The sequence below is a fragment of the Cydia splendana genome, chromosome 23 (genome assembly GCF_910591565.1).
Source record: "Cydia splendana chromosome 23, ilCydSple1.2, whole genome shotgun sequence".
In the NCBI taxonomy this organism is placed as follows: Eukaryota; Metazoa; Arthropoda; class Insecta; order Lepidoptera; family Tortricidae; genus Cydia; species Cydia splendana.
Window position 1 is genome coordinate 2,960,628 of NC_085982.1, and position 18,788 is coordinate 2,979,415.

Genomic DNA, 18,788 nt, shown 5'->3' on the forward strand with positions numbered 1-18,788 from the left:
CCTAACTATTTTAATGCCCTAATCAACATTTATTTTTATACCTAGAAAAGAAGCATGCATTAAGTCCGCCTGTCGTACATTTTGTGTGCAATAAAGTTTAAAAATAAATAAATAAATAAATAATAAAAAAAAGTTTAATGTAATACTTGCACCGACCTTAAACGCTTTATCGATGAGTGGAATTTCCATAAGAATAGTAATACGACGATTTCTTAATATGATTCGCCGTAATCATAATTATACAGAGAGAGAGAGAGAGACACGTTTTATTTATTTTATTTTATATCAGCCTTTATGTTACTTTGCTAGACCGTGGTCCCTTCGTTTCACATAAAGATTTAAGTCATAAAATTAGGTAACATGATGGTTAGGATATATAATTTTTAGGCCTAACAATAATTAGGCAATAAAAGGATTATGCTACATAACATTAGGATAAATACTCGATATGGAAAGTGTCATTAGGGAAAAACATATTAGGACAAAAAAAAATCGGCCATTCGATAATAGGGAAACCAAAATTAGGGTATACGCGTGTTAGGACATCTGATCATTATGACAAACAATTTTAGGGAATGCATAGATAGGAGAAAAGATTTTAGTGATTCAGATATAGATCCACTTAGAGCAATCTAATTGTGGTTAATTTTAGTTTTGTGTTACATTATTACTCAAAAATCTCTAAAAGTACCTCATTTGTTTTCTTTTGATAAATTATTTTGATTCTTCATCGTAAGTTTATGAATTCCTTTAACTATATAAGTCATAATTTGATTACTTTTCATCAAGTGATGATGATGATGATGATGATCATCATCATCATCATCATCATCATCATCACTTTTACTAAGCAAGAAAACCACAAAGTACTAATTTGTGCTTTTTCACCTTCTGGTACGATCAGTAACATGAACACAACTGTGTACTTTTGTTTTTATTTCTTAGACATCGTAGTGCAAAACTATCACAAACGACATGAGTACCTACGCACTTATGTAATTTAATGTTGGTAAATAATTTTTTATTTATTTATTTTACGAGGCAAAAACTATTTTTTCTAAATAACTTATTTACATAAATAGATAATCGAATAAAATACAATGCATAAAAATTCTACACTATTACTTTGTTCATTAACAAAAGTTTCAACTTTGTACTTTGAATTTAACCTATTTGAACAGGAGTGCAAAGTGTTTTGGCTTTTCTCGAAACTTACTTTTTGTCAGTTATGTTTTTTTTTTCTTTAAGGCGGCAGAATATGACGATTTCTTTATATGATTCGCCGGTATCGGGTTACCCTCATCTGGCATAATATTGTTTGTCAGAATTACACTTCGCATAACATGAAACGCAGATACAATTTTAATCGAATGATAATTTTGCATAACTATTACTTGGCACTGTTACTAACGCATACAAAACATTTTGTAGCATATTATTTAGCAGAAGATAACTTTTGCCAACTTTCGCTTGGTAAAATTTTATGTCCCATAATCATCCTGCAGCATACTCTTATTATGGCCTAATGACTTTTTCTTTTTCTGCTTGCAGTGGGTTAAGTAAGAACCGCGACCCCAACAAAATTGAACCTGTGCCGGAAAACAAGCTTACGTTAGGTTGGAAGTGCGGCCTCCCATAAAAAACGAACGGCTGCCAGAAAAGTATGTTAGGTTAAGTTAGAACTGCGAACTCCTACAAAAACGAACAGCCACCAGAAAAGTAGGTTAGGTTAGGTTGTAATTGCGACCTCATACAAAAACGAACGGCTGCCTGAAAAGTAAGTTAAGTTAGGTTGCATAAGAAACTGCGACCTCCTACTAAAAAGAACGACTACCAGAAAAGTAGGTTAGGTTAGAACTGCGACCATTAGGTAGGTAGGTTAGTATTAAGCAAAACGAATGGCTACCAGAAAAGTATGTTAGGTTAGGTTAGAACTGCGACTACGATCTCCCAAAAAATTCAAAGCAATCATGCTATCCCATGTTTGTGTCACACAATAATGCATCTGATTAAGTTGATCAATTTCTGTGAATACTTCAATAGGTTCTTCTCTACCATTGGTACAACATTGGCAAACGAAATTTCACCGCAATACCATGAAAATAATACCCAAACGTTATCAACTAAACACACGAATAACATTCTCTTATCAAAATTAAAACCCTGTAATCCGGATGAAATTAGGAAACATATAGATAGTTTAGACGCCAATACTGCCACTGGTATAGATGAAATTAGTACTAAAGTACTCAAATGCCTAAAAGAATCCATATCCATAGAATTAAGTCACTGCATAAATAAGTGTATGGATGATGCGTGCTTCCCTGACAGTCTAAAAATTGCAAAAGTGTCCCCAATCTTTAAATCTGGATCAAAATCTGACGTAAACAATTATTGCCCTATATCGGTTCTACCCGTGATATCCAAAATTTATGAAAAAATCCTATATGACCGCCTTAACAAACACCTAAATCAAATTAAATTCCTTTCCGAACGCCAGTACGGTTTCAGACCTAAGTCAAACACACTTTCGGCAACAACCGATCTTATAACTACGATAAAAACAAACATAGATAAAAAAATATAGCTCTTGGAGTATTCATCGATTTAAAAAAAGCATTCGACACGGTTAGCCATACTTTGCTTCTAAAGAAACTTAAGAGCATAGGTCTGACTGATTCTGCGTACACGATATTCGAATCTTACCTAGCAAATAGAATCCAAATTGTTAAAATAGAGGAATACCAAAGTAAACCCTTTCCAATCGTTTGCGGAGTCCCTCAAGGCTCTATCTTGGGGCCATTATTGTTTTTAATTTATATTAATAACATACAGGAAGTTCCTCTTCACGGTGACTTAACTCTATACGCAGACGACACCTGCTTATTTTATTATGGAATTTCCATCAGTGACGTACTAATCAAAGCGCAACAGGATCTTGACATCTTAAATGAGTGGTTCCAATACAATCTATTAACAATAAATGCCAGTAAAACATCTTACATAATTTTTAAAGCTAAAAACAAAGTTAATCCTGAATTTACACCACTTTATATAAATGGCGAGTCGTTAAAACTGACTAAAGAAGAAAAATATCTAGGTTTAATTTTGGACGACGGTCTGACTTGGAAACCACAAATCGAACATGTCAAAAATAAGTTATCGCGATTAGTGGGTTCCTTACGCACGACTGTTCGGTGTTTTCCCCGTAGAGTGTCCTATATGATATATAACGCACTGGCTAAACCTCATTTACAATATCTAATAGAAATGTGGGGCAGCGCTACTAAAACTAATCTGAAAGAAATACAGCGTACCCAAAACAAACTAGTTAAAAAACTTTTCCATTACGATCACTTGGCACCAACTGTAAAAGTGTATAACGAGACTAAACTTATGTCCGTTAGACAACTGTACACTTTTAATATTTGCTTACTTGTTAGAAAAATACTACACAAAGACATACACTCAAAACTAAAGTTTACAAAAAAGAAAACCCTACATAATTATCGTAATAGAAACGCTGAAAACTTAATTACTACCTCATCAAGAACCACAATTGGGCGACGAAATGTGACTCAAGAGGGTGCTCAACTGTATAACCAGCTACCTGTAGAAATAAGAAACTTAAAACATCTAATGTATTTAAGAAAAAGTGTAAACAATTTGTCCAAAATAATATTTCCTTAATATAGTCCATTTAGCCCCATATATTTTTAGTGTAGCGTTACTTTTGAGTTCAAAGTTTTTGTCCTACGCGCGATATGCCGCATCCATCCGATCACACATCAATGCCCTCGTAGACGTATTATCTACGACCGGCCAGAACAACTCAATGCATACTGTCCTGCTTAGCAACTAAAAATTACCCACAAATTTAGACGATATTATATTATTGTTAATGTTTAGATTAAGTTACTAATAACCTTATCGTTAAATACTGCACGCTAAAACTAACTAAATATGTATATTTCTCATGTAAGCGAATTTAATGTAATTCTTTTGAGAATAAAGATTTCTTTAAACTGATTTATGCCACCTAAATGTTTTCCAATACACTTGTAATTTGCGAAAGCAATAATCGTTTAAAAGACTATTATGAACATCAACAGTATGCCAAAATATAGTTCCGGATTATAAAATTCTGCGAAGTGATTGTATGCTAAATGATACTATGCGAAATGTAATTCTGCTACACGACATTTCTGCCAAGTAACATTATGCGATACAAAAATAATTATGTCACAAAACTTTCTGCAATACATTAGTAAAACCATATACAGATGACATATGTCAGCCTTTATGTCACTTTCCTAGACCGGGGTCCCTTCGTTTCAGATAAAGATTTAAGTCATAATGTATTGTTTGTCATATTATCATTAGTCCTAAAGCTGAAACCGTTAACTTTTCAGGATTTTTGTAAGGTTACCCCATAGATAGGTTAAGTTAGGTTTGTTTTACAGCAATTCTGAAAAATCACGCGTTTCTGAACCAAACAAATTATTACTAACGAAAATGCGGACAAATAATACATTATGACTTAAAACTTCATGGGAAAAAATACAGACCCTACTAGGCCTCCTACTCTCCTAGGCAAGCTAACTTTTCTTTTTTTCTGATGGCCTAACAAATAAATTAATTTTCAAATAATCATTTTTTTCAGGGAGTAAGTCATATTCTGTTTTAATATTTACGTATTTCACGTATACAATATATTGTATGAAAATAAAAATTGATTGATTTTAGATTGTTGTGTTTAGAATACAATTTGTAACTTTTCCGTCTCTTATATGAAAAAATCCATTGTTTTTAGAAAGTATTCATATCAAAAAATATACATATCTTCTAACAACTATCGCCTGCCTACTTATATTTGTGTGAAATAAATGTATGGGCCCTTAAGGGAAAGTGCCTTAAATACTTAAGTTAGCTAGAAAATATTCTCTTATTTTTAAAAAGAAACAAGTGCATTCAAAGATTTTTACAAATTCGCTTTGTCTCGCCCGGGAATCGAACCAACCAAAAATTAAAAGAAAAAACGCTCGTTCTTTTATTGCACTTGTCAACATTTATTTTAATATCTGGGAATAATAAAAAAAAAAGATTATAAAGTAAAACTTGCACCCACCTTAAACTCTTTATCGATGAGTGGATTTTTCGGAAGAAATATAATACGACGATTTATTAATATGATTCGCCCTGATCATATACAGAGAGAGAGCCACGATTTATTAATTTAATTTTATGTCAGCCTTTGTGTCACTTTCCTAGACCAGGGCCCCTTCGTTACAGATATAAAGATTTAAGTAATAATATATTGTTTGTCATATTATCATTAGTCCTAAAACTGAAACTGTTAACTTTTCAGGATTTTCGTAAGGTTACCCCATATATAGGTTAAGTTAGGTTTGTTTTATGGCAATCCTGAAAAATTACGCGTTTCTGAACCAAACAAATTATTACTAATGAAAACGCGGACAAACAATACATTATGACTTAAAACTTCATGGGAAAATATAGAGACCCTGCTAGGCCTCCTAGGCAAGCTAACTTTTCTTTTTTTTTCTGAATGGCCTAAAAATATATTAATTTTCAAATAATCATTTTTTTAGCAGTGTGTAAGTCATTTTCTGTTTTAATATTTACGTATACAATATCTTGTATGATAATAAAAATTGATTGATTGATTGTTATATTTAGAACATAATTGGTAACTTTTCCGTCTCTTATATGAAAAAAATCCATTGTTTTTAGAAAGTATTCATATCAAAAAATATGTATATCTTCTAACAACTATCGACTGCCTACTTATATTTGTGTGGAATAAATATATGGGCCCTTAAGGGAATGTGCCTTAAATACTTAAGTTAGCTAGAAAGCATTCTCTTATTTTTAAAAAGAATCAACTGCATTCAGAGATTTACAAATTCGCTTTGTCTCGCCCGGGAATCGAACCAACTATAAATAAAAAAAAATACGCTAGCTGTTTTATTGCACTAGTCAACATTTATTTTAATATCCGGGAATAAAAAAAAATAGGTTAATGTAAAACTTGCACCCACCTTAAACGCTTTATCGATGAGTGGATTTTTCAGAAGAAATATAATGCGACGATTTCTTAATATGATTCGCCGTAATCATATACAGAGAGAGAGACACGTTTTATTATTTTTATTTTATGTCAGCCTTTATGTCACTTTCCTAGACCGGGGTTTCTTCGTTTCAGATAAAGATTTAAGTCATAATGTATTGTTTGTCATATTATAAAACTGAAACCGTTAACTTTTCAGGATTTTCGTAAGGTTACCCTATAGATATAAGTCAGGTTTGTTTTATGGCAATCCTGAAAAATTACGCGTTTCTGAACCAAACAAATTATTACTAACGAAAATGCGGACAAATAATACATTATGACTTAAAACTTCATGGAAAAAAAGAGACCCTGCTAGGCCTCCTAGGCAAGCTAATGTTTCTTTTTTTCTGAATGGCCTAACAAATATATTAATTTTCAAATAATCATTTTTTTTTTCAGATTGTAAGTAATTTTCTGTTTTAATTTTTACGTATTTCTTATATTGTACGATAATAAAAATTGATTGATTGATTGTTATGTTCTTGAGAGATTACCTGCCGATGAATGGCATTGTTATCTGTTGTTAAATCAGAACCGCTAATTACGTGTGCAAAATGAAATGCACATAATATTCCAGACAGATAACAGCTTTACTGTTTGTTAATGTTTCATGTGTAATGTCCAAAAGGTATCGAGTACTTGCTATTGTAGTTTTTATATGCTTTGCTCGGAAAGCATATAAAAACTCAAAAATGCGCGTTTTCCCAGAGATAAGACTTAGCTAGATCGATTTATCGCCCCCGAAAACCCCCATATAGCAAATTTCATCGAAATCGTTAGAGCTGTTTCTGAGATCCCCGAATATATATAAATAAATAAACAGAAATTGCTCGTTTTTAAAGGTATTATTAGATAGATTCTTCAAGCGGTAAAGATGTTATCCGCTTAAAATATTTTGATGTTCATTTTGCACAGGTAGAGGCGAAGTATAATTGTATATTTCTTATTAACTCGTAATGCATGTTAATTATAAGATGTAATGTTTTGAAAAAAATTGTCCCGGGGAATTTGTTGCCCGTCCCATATTGGGATACCCTCCTCCATTTGAGGGGGGACTTAAATTTTCTCGAGGCAGAGGTGTATAGTCTGTCTCTTTAGGTATTTAAATAAAAGTAAACAAAGTCTACCCTCAAATGGCTCCTTAAGCCAGTTGAGGGTAGATGAAAACATTACATGATCAAATAATGTAGGTTAAAGTCAGGTAGTTCATTGACTGTTCCACGCGGTTTTATATTTGGTTGGTTAACCAATAAATGTTATAACTACCCGAAAATGTACAAATTGTTTGTTTACTTTTATTTAAATACCTAAAGATACAGAATATAGGGTAGGAGCCAGTATAGCATTATTTGACGTTCATAAGCACATTGTAATATGCCTACTTTAATAATAAACTATATTTATCTTATCTTTATCTTTAAAGAATAACGTAAGTATATAGGTAAAGAGAGCCCTCTTGAAGCATATTATGGAAACTCGTTTGGAAGCACCATCCCTGATTTGGTCCCGACACTAACTATGTATGTGTGCGTGCACATTTACATATGCATCCGTACGTGTACTTTTGTCCTACATAATATTAGGTCTACTTGGGCGATTTACAAGTCAATTTTTTGTTTAATTTCTTGTAACTTATAAAAGTTTTTTGAGTTTTTTTCCTCACAAATCTCGAGGATACAACAAGTCCTTTGCGCGTCCAGTGAAGCTGTGGAATGAGCTGCCTGTGTCGCTCAGGCAGGCACAATCGGTTGCGTCGTTCAAGGAGAGGTTAAAGAAGCTATGGTTATCTGATCTGACTGATTAATTTGTCTAATATCTATTGTATAGTTGCTTTATATCGTTCTAATTCTTTCCAATTTTTAGTGTATTTTCCCCATTCCTTTTTGTGTAATATATGTATGTTTATCCTATAAATTTTGTATGTATTTATATTCTTTATCTTTCTGGTACCTTGTTGTACATTTTGCTGCATTTGTCACCCTCTTTTCACTCTCTCCTCTCATCTACTCAAAGGTTAACTGGAAGAGATCCCTCAAAGGGATAAGTTCGCCTTTGTACTTCTTACTAATTGTATGTTATTTTTAATATGTCTTTTTGTACAATAAAGAGTTTACTAATACTACTACTACAAGATATCAAACAAATAAAATGACTCGTAAACCGCCCAAGTAGACCTTATATTATGTAGAAAAGGTTTTAAAGAGTGGAATGAATATAACAAAACCATAATAGTAAAGTAACTCCCACTCCCACTTACCCGGTTTTTTAAAGTGTGATTCTATATCAAAGATAATCATTATCATCTGAGTCTTTCGATTAATAGGCAATTTACCTACTTGATTCTACACAGTATCAGGTAAAGTTCTTGTCCATAGGTATACGTACATAAATGTTGTATGTATTTTCATAGCCCCCTTGAGTTGTAAAATAGAATATTATTATTGACACATACGACTTGTACATGTATTTGAAGCGCTGGTGGCCTAGCGGTAAGAGCGTGCGACTTGCAATCCGGAGGTCGCGGGTTCAAACCCGGCTCGTACCAATGAGTTTTTCGGAACTTATGTACGAAATATCATTTGAATTTACCAGTCGCTTTTCGGTGAAGGAAAACATCGTGAGGAAACCGGACTAATCCCAATAAGGCCTAGTTTCCCCTTTGGGTTGGAAGGTCAGATGGCAGTCGCTTTCGTAAAAACTAGTGCCTACGTCAAATCATGGGATTAGTTGCCAAGCGGACCCCAGGCTCTCATGAGCCGTGGCGAAATGCCGGGATAACGCGAGGAAGAAGAAGAGACGACTTGTACATGTATTTACTCGTTGGTTCAAAAATCTTTACGTGATACAAACATAATAAAAAAGAACTAAAATCAAAATTAATTTCAGAATATCTACGCACCAAACAACCAGGGCAATGTAAGTATTATTCGTGTAAGTCTGTGGTTATTCACTCCATACAAAATAATAACAAATGTGAAAAAAGAATCATCAACGTCACGCCAATGTTGGTAGGAACATCATTCGGTAGTTCAAATATTATTTTAAAATAACTTTTTAGATGTTTCTAAAAATATAAATGCTTTTGAAAATAATCGCTTCGATAGTCCGCAATACTGTACCTCCTCCCTAACTTTTGAACTGGGAGAAGTAAGTACTAAACTTTCCACGAAACACATTTTAACATGATCAATTTAGCCATAATGAGTTTTGATACTTTTGATTACAAAAACCTTATATAAAATATCGCAGCCAATGTCGGCCAGTGTCCTAGGGACAAGTAGTGACATTAGGTTTCGTCGGAAATTGATTATATAAATCCTCGAAGTAAATAAAAGACGTGCTGACATATATAATAGTAAAGCGTCAAGCAAAAGAAAACTCTTTTAGAAATCGATTTTCGCTCATGTCATCTCGGATATGGGTGAATAGGGTATCGATGCATGCAGTGTAATACCCTGCAGTGTAAAGTCGGCAGTACAAACTTTTTTTTCTTTTAAACATTCCATGTGGGATACCAAATGAAAGGGATTTGTGAGTAGATCACAAATATATAACATACTGTAACATTTTCAATACTTGGTCTAACTAATTATTAGAAAACTTTCAAAAATTTCATTATCCACATTGACTTCTAACTGTTCTAAATTGGAAATGGCTGAATGGATTGGTCCAAAATACATACCAAGTGAGTGTGAATATCCTCTATATAATGTTAAAAAATAATTAACCAGATTTATCAAAAAATAAGAAAAATACATTAAGTTAAAAAAAGTATAATTTTCTGTTACATTAAACTGCAACTATTATTAAAACAAACAAAAAAACCCGACTGTTTACATATATTTTTGTGATGGCCTTTTCACTAGCTTTCATTTGGTACCCATATTGCTATAGTAAGAAAAAAAAACAATCCCACCCTCCATTTTTTTTATTACGGGCGCCATTTTCAAAATTAATGTAGCCTTTGTCACTACCACAATTCTGACGAATTCAACCACACCTCGTATGTCAAAAACTGTCTAGCCGCTTGGGCTGTAGGGCGTGCCAAATAAATGAACATATTATACATACCCACGCTCGAAAAACATTACCCTCCTTCTGATGCAATCAGGTAAAAATACTATTTTATTCTATATTGTTACTGGAAACGTATTTTTACCCGACTGGCTTGCTGGGAATTAATTCCTCACAACTTTTTTTTTATCTAATTTGACTAGCCTAATAAGTATCTGATCTTGAAAAGTGACTAGATAATAATTTATCTCGATTTGTTTCATGTTGATTTTTACATGTACATTATATATACAGTGTGTAAATCCAATTCGGGTGAATATTTAAACGGTGATTAGCATAGGGCCTAAGATGTATGTATATTGAGATAGATTTTGCTTAGAAATACAATGAAAAAAAGAAAGAGCTTTCTTAAGAAAAAGTCGAATTAATGTAATATAGATAATAATCCTAGACGAAATTCAGGACGTTACGGTCATTATTAGAAACAATGAGTACTTGATCCAGGAAGAGCATCTTCTTATCATTAGGAATTTAGGTTTAAATATTAGAAAAAGCACTTATTAAATTAGTAATGTTTTTTTATGGTCGTTTACGAAAAACCGCGTGTAAACGTTGAGAAGCTTACTCTGCTAACGCTGACTATTTTGTATTACTAATACCCTGTACTTTAGGAATATAGGTGATATTTTTTCTACATGACTTTGAGAAAGAGAAATTCAAAGTAAAATGAAATTCTATTTTCTCTCCGAAACAAATGTGAATTCTTACGAAAATCTACTTAATATCGAAGTCATTTTCATACTCAAGCAATCTGCAACGTTTGCTTATACTGTTGGTATACATAAGTCTACTACAATTTTTTGGCATTTTTTTTTTAACAAGTCCATATTACCGATGACGCGCGCTCGCGACCTCAGTACCGCGGCAGAGCTTGTAGAGGCAGGACGTGTTTCGGTTGGCTCCGCATGTTTTCAACAGTGACAACGAGGTTTTTTATCATTGTGTGCAGCGAGCGCCGTGTAAAACGCTATACTGTGTGCGTGTAAACGGCGACTGAGAAACTTTGATGCTAGTACAGTGTATTTGGTTTTATAGTTTGGTTTATAATATAACAACTACCGGATAGCATTAAAAATATTTGAAATGACCTGACATTTTATAGGTAGGTACTAAATTGGCTGACTACAAATGCTTTTGATGACATGTCAGAATATATAGGTCTGATGATGGAGCTGGAAGGTGGTCACCCGTTACCAATCAACCATGTAACTAAAACACTTCGTGTTTGGGCCCGTTTGATTCGTCTCAACTAGATCTTTGACACAAGGTGGTATTCAGGGTCTGAAGATGGAGCTGGAAGGTGGTCACGGGTACCATCAGTCAACCATGCAGTTAAAACCACTTCGTTTTACCACCCATTTTACCACCTTATTAAAATGGTTACTTTTATTAACTTCAATGATACGGGGTATTTATTTGGGGAAACTATAGTTGCTAATAGCAAACCATTCGATGCATAATTTTATAAAATAGTTAAATATAATAGCTTCCTACTCTTCCTAACCTTGTAGTTAGTGGTGTTGTTTAAGAAGTTGAAAGTCTAAGTTTGACTTTTTCCTTTGTAGTTCCTAATTATGATTCAGAATATCATATATTTGTGCTTCTACAGAATTCGAAATCGTTAATAGAGAAAACCTCTTTTTCTCTGAATTCAAGATAAAAAGTCCAAATATTATTAAATTTCAATTCTACAAATTCGCTTATGTAGGATTCAGACTATTCTGACTATTCTAAGCAAGTAAATCGCTCTGCTTTATTGTTTTTTTATTTTTTTATTATGAGCCCATATTGTCCCACTGCTTTAGCAAACGGAAAAGTAAAATATACCTATACTGTACTGAATGACTAAGAAGCACTTAATAACGACAAAAAACACCCGTACAGTGTAGTTTCTTAACAACGGCTCTCTCCCACTTGCGGGAGTGGGAATTTGCGGGAAGCGCGCGCCCGTCGGGCGCTCCGAACTTTTGGCCCTACGCGGAGCTCGGCCTTCGGTCTTCGTATTTGGGCACTTTCTACTACGTACTATTGTTCTGTACCTATTTGATCTTTCTATTCGAGCTACCTACCTATAGTTGATTTTTTTTAAGCTGACCGTTTAGGACTATCAGCGCTCATAGTACTAAACGGTCCGCTTAAAAAAATTCAACTATACACGGTGCCATATGGTACAGTCACCTGCAATAATATGTTATTCTTCGAAGGCCGCAAAAATATCTGACACGACCTTATTTGTAGAGCATTAAGATTGTGTCACATATTTTTGCGGCCTTCGAAGACTAACATATTATTGCAGGTGACTGTACCTAGCTACGAGGTAGCTACTTACCGTGCATAAGGAATATTTTAATATATTTTAAATACGGAACCCTTGACACGCGAGTCCGACTCCCTTTAGAGTGGAAAATTGCAAATAATCGTTACAAAACTTAGTACAATGAGAAATAAACTTAATGTAAGGTATACGTACTGGTGCTCGACGCGGTCCCAGTACATGTCATCTTGAAACTTAAGTCATTGTCAATAGAGGTGACAGCAAGGTGTCATCTATTGGGCATTGCTTGTCGAGCACAAGTACGTTATCTTACCTAAGTATTTTTCGTTCAGTAAAATATATATATTTTTTACTTGTAGATTATCTATAATTATGTGCAAAGGTTAAGTTCGCTCACAAAGAAACTTGATGTAAGTATTTTTCCTTTATTTTATTGTAGGGTGTATAGATACAATTTCAAATTACAAGGCTAAGTTCATAGTTGAGAGTGTGGGTCCTAAAATAAGGCGTTGCGTGAACAAATGATTTCCTTGGCTCTCAACTTTATCTTGATATCTATACCATTTATGTTACTAGGCCAAGTTTGGTATCGTTTTCGTATAAATCGGGGATACGGAATTCATTTATGATATCATAATGACACCATTCCGAAGTAAAAACACATAAAATAAAATAAAAAAAACTTTTTTTTAAATTTCACGCTATACCGATTTAGTTAAAATTTGGTACAGAAATAGTTTCAGTCCCAGGGAAGAACATAGCATCATTTTAAATCATCCCTTCAAAGTGTGAAAATGGATGTGGAAATTTGTATGGGGATTCAATAACCGATTTATATAAAATTTGGTATAGAGATATTTTGAGGAAGAACAGGATAGTTTATATTCCATAAAAATTCTTAAAAGTGAAAAGGAAGGTAACGGATTGTATAGTGAATCAAAAACGGCTGAACCGATTTAGATGAAATCTATGTCTACATCTTTGATTTAGTTGAAAATGATACTAAGCTTGATACATAACCTAAACTTAAACAATTATTAACCACAGACGTCGCCTACACTTAAAACCCAGATTTTTGATGCAGTTGGGGGGTGCCCGTGGTCCCACCCCCCACCTGGATCAAAAATCTGAGTAGCTCCACTTCGTAAATACATTTTAGGAACTCAAAGAGTAATTCTGCGAAAGGAAATCTCTTATTCAGTGAACGCCGTAGTTGACCTTTTTATGGCCTGAGCACACTCGACTATCAATAAAAAGTTTTACCAAAAAAAAAGAAAATCGGATTCAATAAAGACGACATCAAATATTATCCTTTTTTAGTATATGCGTTACCAACTGATATGTTAGAAATCGGTGCCAGGCAAAATTTTGAAACATACCATGATTTTGGTGCGATTCGATAAGGATGCGGCTATACAAGTATGTACGTTGGATTGCCTTACACGACGACAATGAACGTACTTTCTGTAGGTACCTAATAAGTAAGAACACACCTCAGAACATACGGTCGAACCTTCTTGGCGCAATCCGTACCTACTATGTTCGTCGGCACATATTAGTGTAAATCCAATGCGTTTATTTGCCGTCATATTTTTCAAAGAGCATTTCTTACTAATTTTCGAACAGTCTATAGCATGCCAGTGTGGGATTGGGACTGAGTTATATCCCGTCCCTTATTCAGAGGACCACATTTCAAAATATAAAACACATCAAGGAATTTACCTTCATGTCAAATTTCACCTAAAGCGCTTCAGTTGTTTAACTACGAAAAGATGACAAAAAGGCAGACAGAATTACTTTCACGTTTAAAATATTAGTACAGCTGTAATGGGATTTATAGCTGCTGAAAGCTGATTATTTTTGTCGGGTATTGTTACTACTTGGTTTGGCACCGACTTCAATCAAACATATCAATTAGTAACGCATATACTTAAAAAAATATAATATTTTATTTCGTCCGTTTTGAAGTTGGTTTTCTTTTTTTCGTAAAAAGTTTTTATTATTCCATTTTTAGTTTTAAGGCATTGTTAAGAGAGTGACGCATGAATGAAAAACATACAGGCCTATTCGGATTTCGAGATAATCACAAGAGCTTGAGACGATTTAGAGATCAACTAGATCTACATTAGATATCGACTAGATGTGACTTGGATATCTAAGTCATAATCGTCTTGTCGAAATCGTTCAAGAGGACCTCCAGAATCGCGGGAACGTCAAATTTGACATATCTATCTTACAAATATCTTTAAATTATCCGTATCGTAACTTGTTGAAGTCTAGTAGAAATCTAATTCATTTTCCGAATCGAGCCGATAATCATGTTTAACACTCAATTCGTATACTATAAATAATCAGGATTTTCCTCGAGTCCGTCTGGGAAATTATTCCTGTCACTACACTAAATCCATCCTCCACCCGCCACTGACCCAATCCCTCAACCGTCCATATACGGTGCAGACCGTATATGCCACTGGCAGGATCGCCATGTGATATTGGGGTCGCGACGGGAGAGAATGAAACGGTTCGAGGTTCGGTTTAATACTGAACTTATTTATTAGGAATATTGATATTTTATATAGACTATAACTAGGTTACAAACAGAGGGTCAATGGACCCCTGAACATGATACACTTGTTATTGTTACATGAGCATTATATGTACTATATTAGAGAATGGTATGTGGTTACATGACACCGTTCCTTATATGGTACCGTCCTGGCGATACTTGATGCCATACCCTATATGGGACCGGCAGATGATACATGAACTCTATGGTCTAATTACAAGATATATGAATCCTTTATACCTAATTAGGGCTTGCAATTCGAATATTCGAATATTCGAATATGTCGAATATTCGACCTGTTTTGATATTCGAATATTCGGCCGCTCAGGTTTCGAATATTCGAATATTTTTTATTACTAGGTAAAATCTATTTTCATCCGTTATAGTTACAGTTTCTGTGTATTTTGCCGGGTATTAACAGTGAATGAGGAACCGCAGGTACCCAAATGCGAAGGAAATAATGTTTTTACTGTATTCCTCTCAATAGGCTTCGTGAATACAGTTAAACCTAAGAACCTAACTCAATTTCAAAGGAAACGAAATCAAAAAGTATGTTTTATTACGGTGCGGCTAATGCTTTTTCTAGGTACAAGTAACTTTACGTAAGTTTTAAGATAAAGGGTCATTTTGTTTATTGAGTAAAAGCGTACCTTAAGCGAATATTCGAAGTCTAAACCTTGCCCTTTATCGCAATTCACAAATTTGATCATACCAAACCTACCGAACTAGGTAATCTAACCATGCACCTTTAGCTAACGAATGATCCACCCCGTAGTCAGCCAACTTTTTCCCTTAAATATTCCAATACCAATTATATAACTTATTATATAACAGCCGACCATTAGGAATCAAAACTAAACTTGCCAAGACTAATAAAGTCAATAAAGATTCAAAATATAATGGAATTAAAGGCCATTTTACAGGCTTCTTAACGACAAGAAGTTAATTTAAATCAGAAAATGATTAGTGATTAACTACTAAAATGTTTTCTCTCTTACATACGTGTTTGGATGGTTAAAGTTATATTAATTCACGCAACGACGCATTTATAATAAAAAGTTTTATCAAGAAATATTGAAAATGTCTAATTTTGCGTTTTAGGTACTTACTTGCTTTTATAAACGTGGGTATTTCAGAGTAGGATGATAAAATCTAGTCAATAAGTGGATTTCTGCAAAATATTATTAATTTTAGCAATATGTGAAAAAAGCTTTTGAATAAAACGATAATAAACCGATTTTTCGTTCCTTTTCTTATTTTTTTTAAATATTCGAATAATTATTCGAATATTCGAATATCTCGTCAGAAAAAGTCGAATATTCGAATACCTGAAAGTTTCGAATATTTGCAAGCCCTATACCTAATGCTTTATACCTACTACACGATCACTCAACCTCACAACACATCAACCCCTGATCACTGAACCCCTCGACCCTGAACCACCAACCCTTCAACCGCCATTCCCCGACCCCATACTCCCAGACCACTTAACTTCTAACCCAAACCCCCAATCAACTCCCAACTCCTCAGTCCCCTCAAAAACCGGTAGCTTAGGCTGGCGTGTGCATCGTGCCAATCTAGGCGTCATCCGAGTGTTAGTGTCATCTTCTTCTTCTTTGTTGTGTAGGAGGACTCGAGGGAGATGCCATGCTGGTCCAGTGGTCGTGTGTAGCGTGGTCATACTTTAAGCATCTTTAATGTCATCTGTACACACTCGTCGAGAGCCTCTCGCCGGGAGTCTCGGCACCGTTCTGATCCAATCGGAGAAGCGCGAGAAGAGACAAGGAAGAGCGAGACCAGAAGGGAGCAGCATGTACACACTCGTTCTCGGCCTGTGTCGGGGTCTCTCGACGAGTGTGTACAGCCCGCATAAGGTTAAAATAAGATCGAAACCATAAATGGTGAATTCTGAATCGGTCTCTAACTCGTTGTCAGTCATTAACTATATTCTGTCGGTTTCCATTAGGTATTTATAATTTAAGTTACATATGTTGGATTTGGATTACAGACAGACACCAGAATAAAACTATAAAATAAAATCTTGTAAAATAACTAATTTTATTGCTTAATATCCAGGAGGCCAAGTTAAACAAAGGGGAAAAAAAGGTATTTATTTAGAGTTATCAATTTACTAGTTGTGTAGCAACACTAGCAACTGTTATTCTTATTATCGCTAGCAGGCGTATCTGCTTGATAAAATTTAATTTAGTATTTATTAGGTATAACTTGGGAAATCCAATCTCGTTGATATAGAAAATTCTTACAGTAGATGTCGCTATGCGTCTAATATAAGCTTCTGTAGCTCAGTTGATTACAAGCGATCGGACCGAAGTGTCGAAATGTATTTAAAAAAAATTTTTTCTCCATTTTAAGTCTCCACGGGTTTTCCGCTTGCTTTTTGAACTTTAATTTTTGCTTATTAATATTATATTAAAAATATGATAATCAGCATCAGGCTACGCAAACTCTGCAGCTTATTTGATAGCACAGAATGTGGAAGTGTTACCATAGACGTCAAACTACTATAAAATTATGTCGTTTAAAATACCTAACACTTGTACACCCGGTGCTATCAAATATGTTGCAGAGTTAGTGTAGCCTGACTCTAATTACATAATTTTCTTCTTTTGATATAGTTAAACTTTGCAAAATAATTTTTCGAATGTAAAACGTCTAAATATACTTATTTTATTTCAGCTGGTACATATTTCACTTTTATTTATTAACAACATGACCTTGTCAGGAATATCTATTTATTACTTACACTTCTACACTCTCTCACAGTGTAATAATTATGTATACCTACTTATCGTCGGTGCGAATAAAAAAATCGCCATGTATTTTTTAGCTACTTTTCAGGAGACAAAAAAACTATAAACTGAAAATAAATGTCATATACTAAGAAAAAGTGACCAAGGCCTCTAGTGCCCCAGGCTGGAATCGAACCAGCGTCCTCTGCTATCGCGGCAGGTGCCTAAGCCACTCGGCCACCGGGCCACAGCGGCATAGGTCGAATTTTTCCAAGTATATGCACTTCTTACTGAAGGCTTATGGCGCCCCCTGGCCATCCCTAAGGTAGAACAGTATGTTTCGGACCTTCTAACTAGATCACTCATGTGATACCGAGTTAGCGAGAGAGATGGCGCTGCCAATCAATACTAAAGTATTTGAACAAATTAAATTATTTTTCAGAAAAATATTTTAATTTGTTTTTATCAAGTAGAAACACTACTATGGGGCTGTCCATAAATTATGTCATCGATTTTTGACGATTTTTGACCCCCCCCCCCCCCTATAATCATCCAAAAATCATGCTTCAAATGACCCCATTTACTCCTACTTCATGCTACCGTCATCCGATGTCCAGACCCCCCCCCCCCCTAATTTGAAATGACGTAATTTATGAATAGCCCCTATATAAATTATAAACTGAAAATAAATGTCATATACTAAGAAAAAGTGACCAAGGCCTTTAGTGCCCCAGAACTCAGAACAAATTAAAATATTTTTCTGAAAAATAATTTAATTTGTTCAAATACTTTAGTACAAAAAAAAATAATTTCCCTTTTCTAATATATTTGTTGCACCTGTATTATTTTCTGGTAGATCAATGGTTTTTACATGATACTTATGAAGAAAATAAACAGTTGTAGATAGTCGTAAATTTTTACAATATTAATTATTTTAACTAGAGTATTGCTACATAGCAAAAAGAATAGATAGTATAGAGGGGTCCTATC

At 34.2% G+C, this 18,788-nt stretch overlaps 1 long non-coding RNA gene across 1 annotated transcript; it reads left to right on the forward strand.

Annotated features, from left to right (window-relative positions):
• The first annotated feature begins 8,935 nt into the window (after window positions 1–8,935).
• On the forward strand, window positions 8,936–17,159 carry LOC134801985 (uncharacterized). Its single transcript, XR_010145788.1, has 3 exons — window positions 8,936–9,049; window positions 12,842–12,892; window positions 17,125–17,159. It is a non-coding gene; the product is annotated as an uncharacterized LOC134801985 (long non-coding RNA).
• The last annotated feature ends 1,629 nt before the right edge of the window (window positions 17,160–18,788 follow it).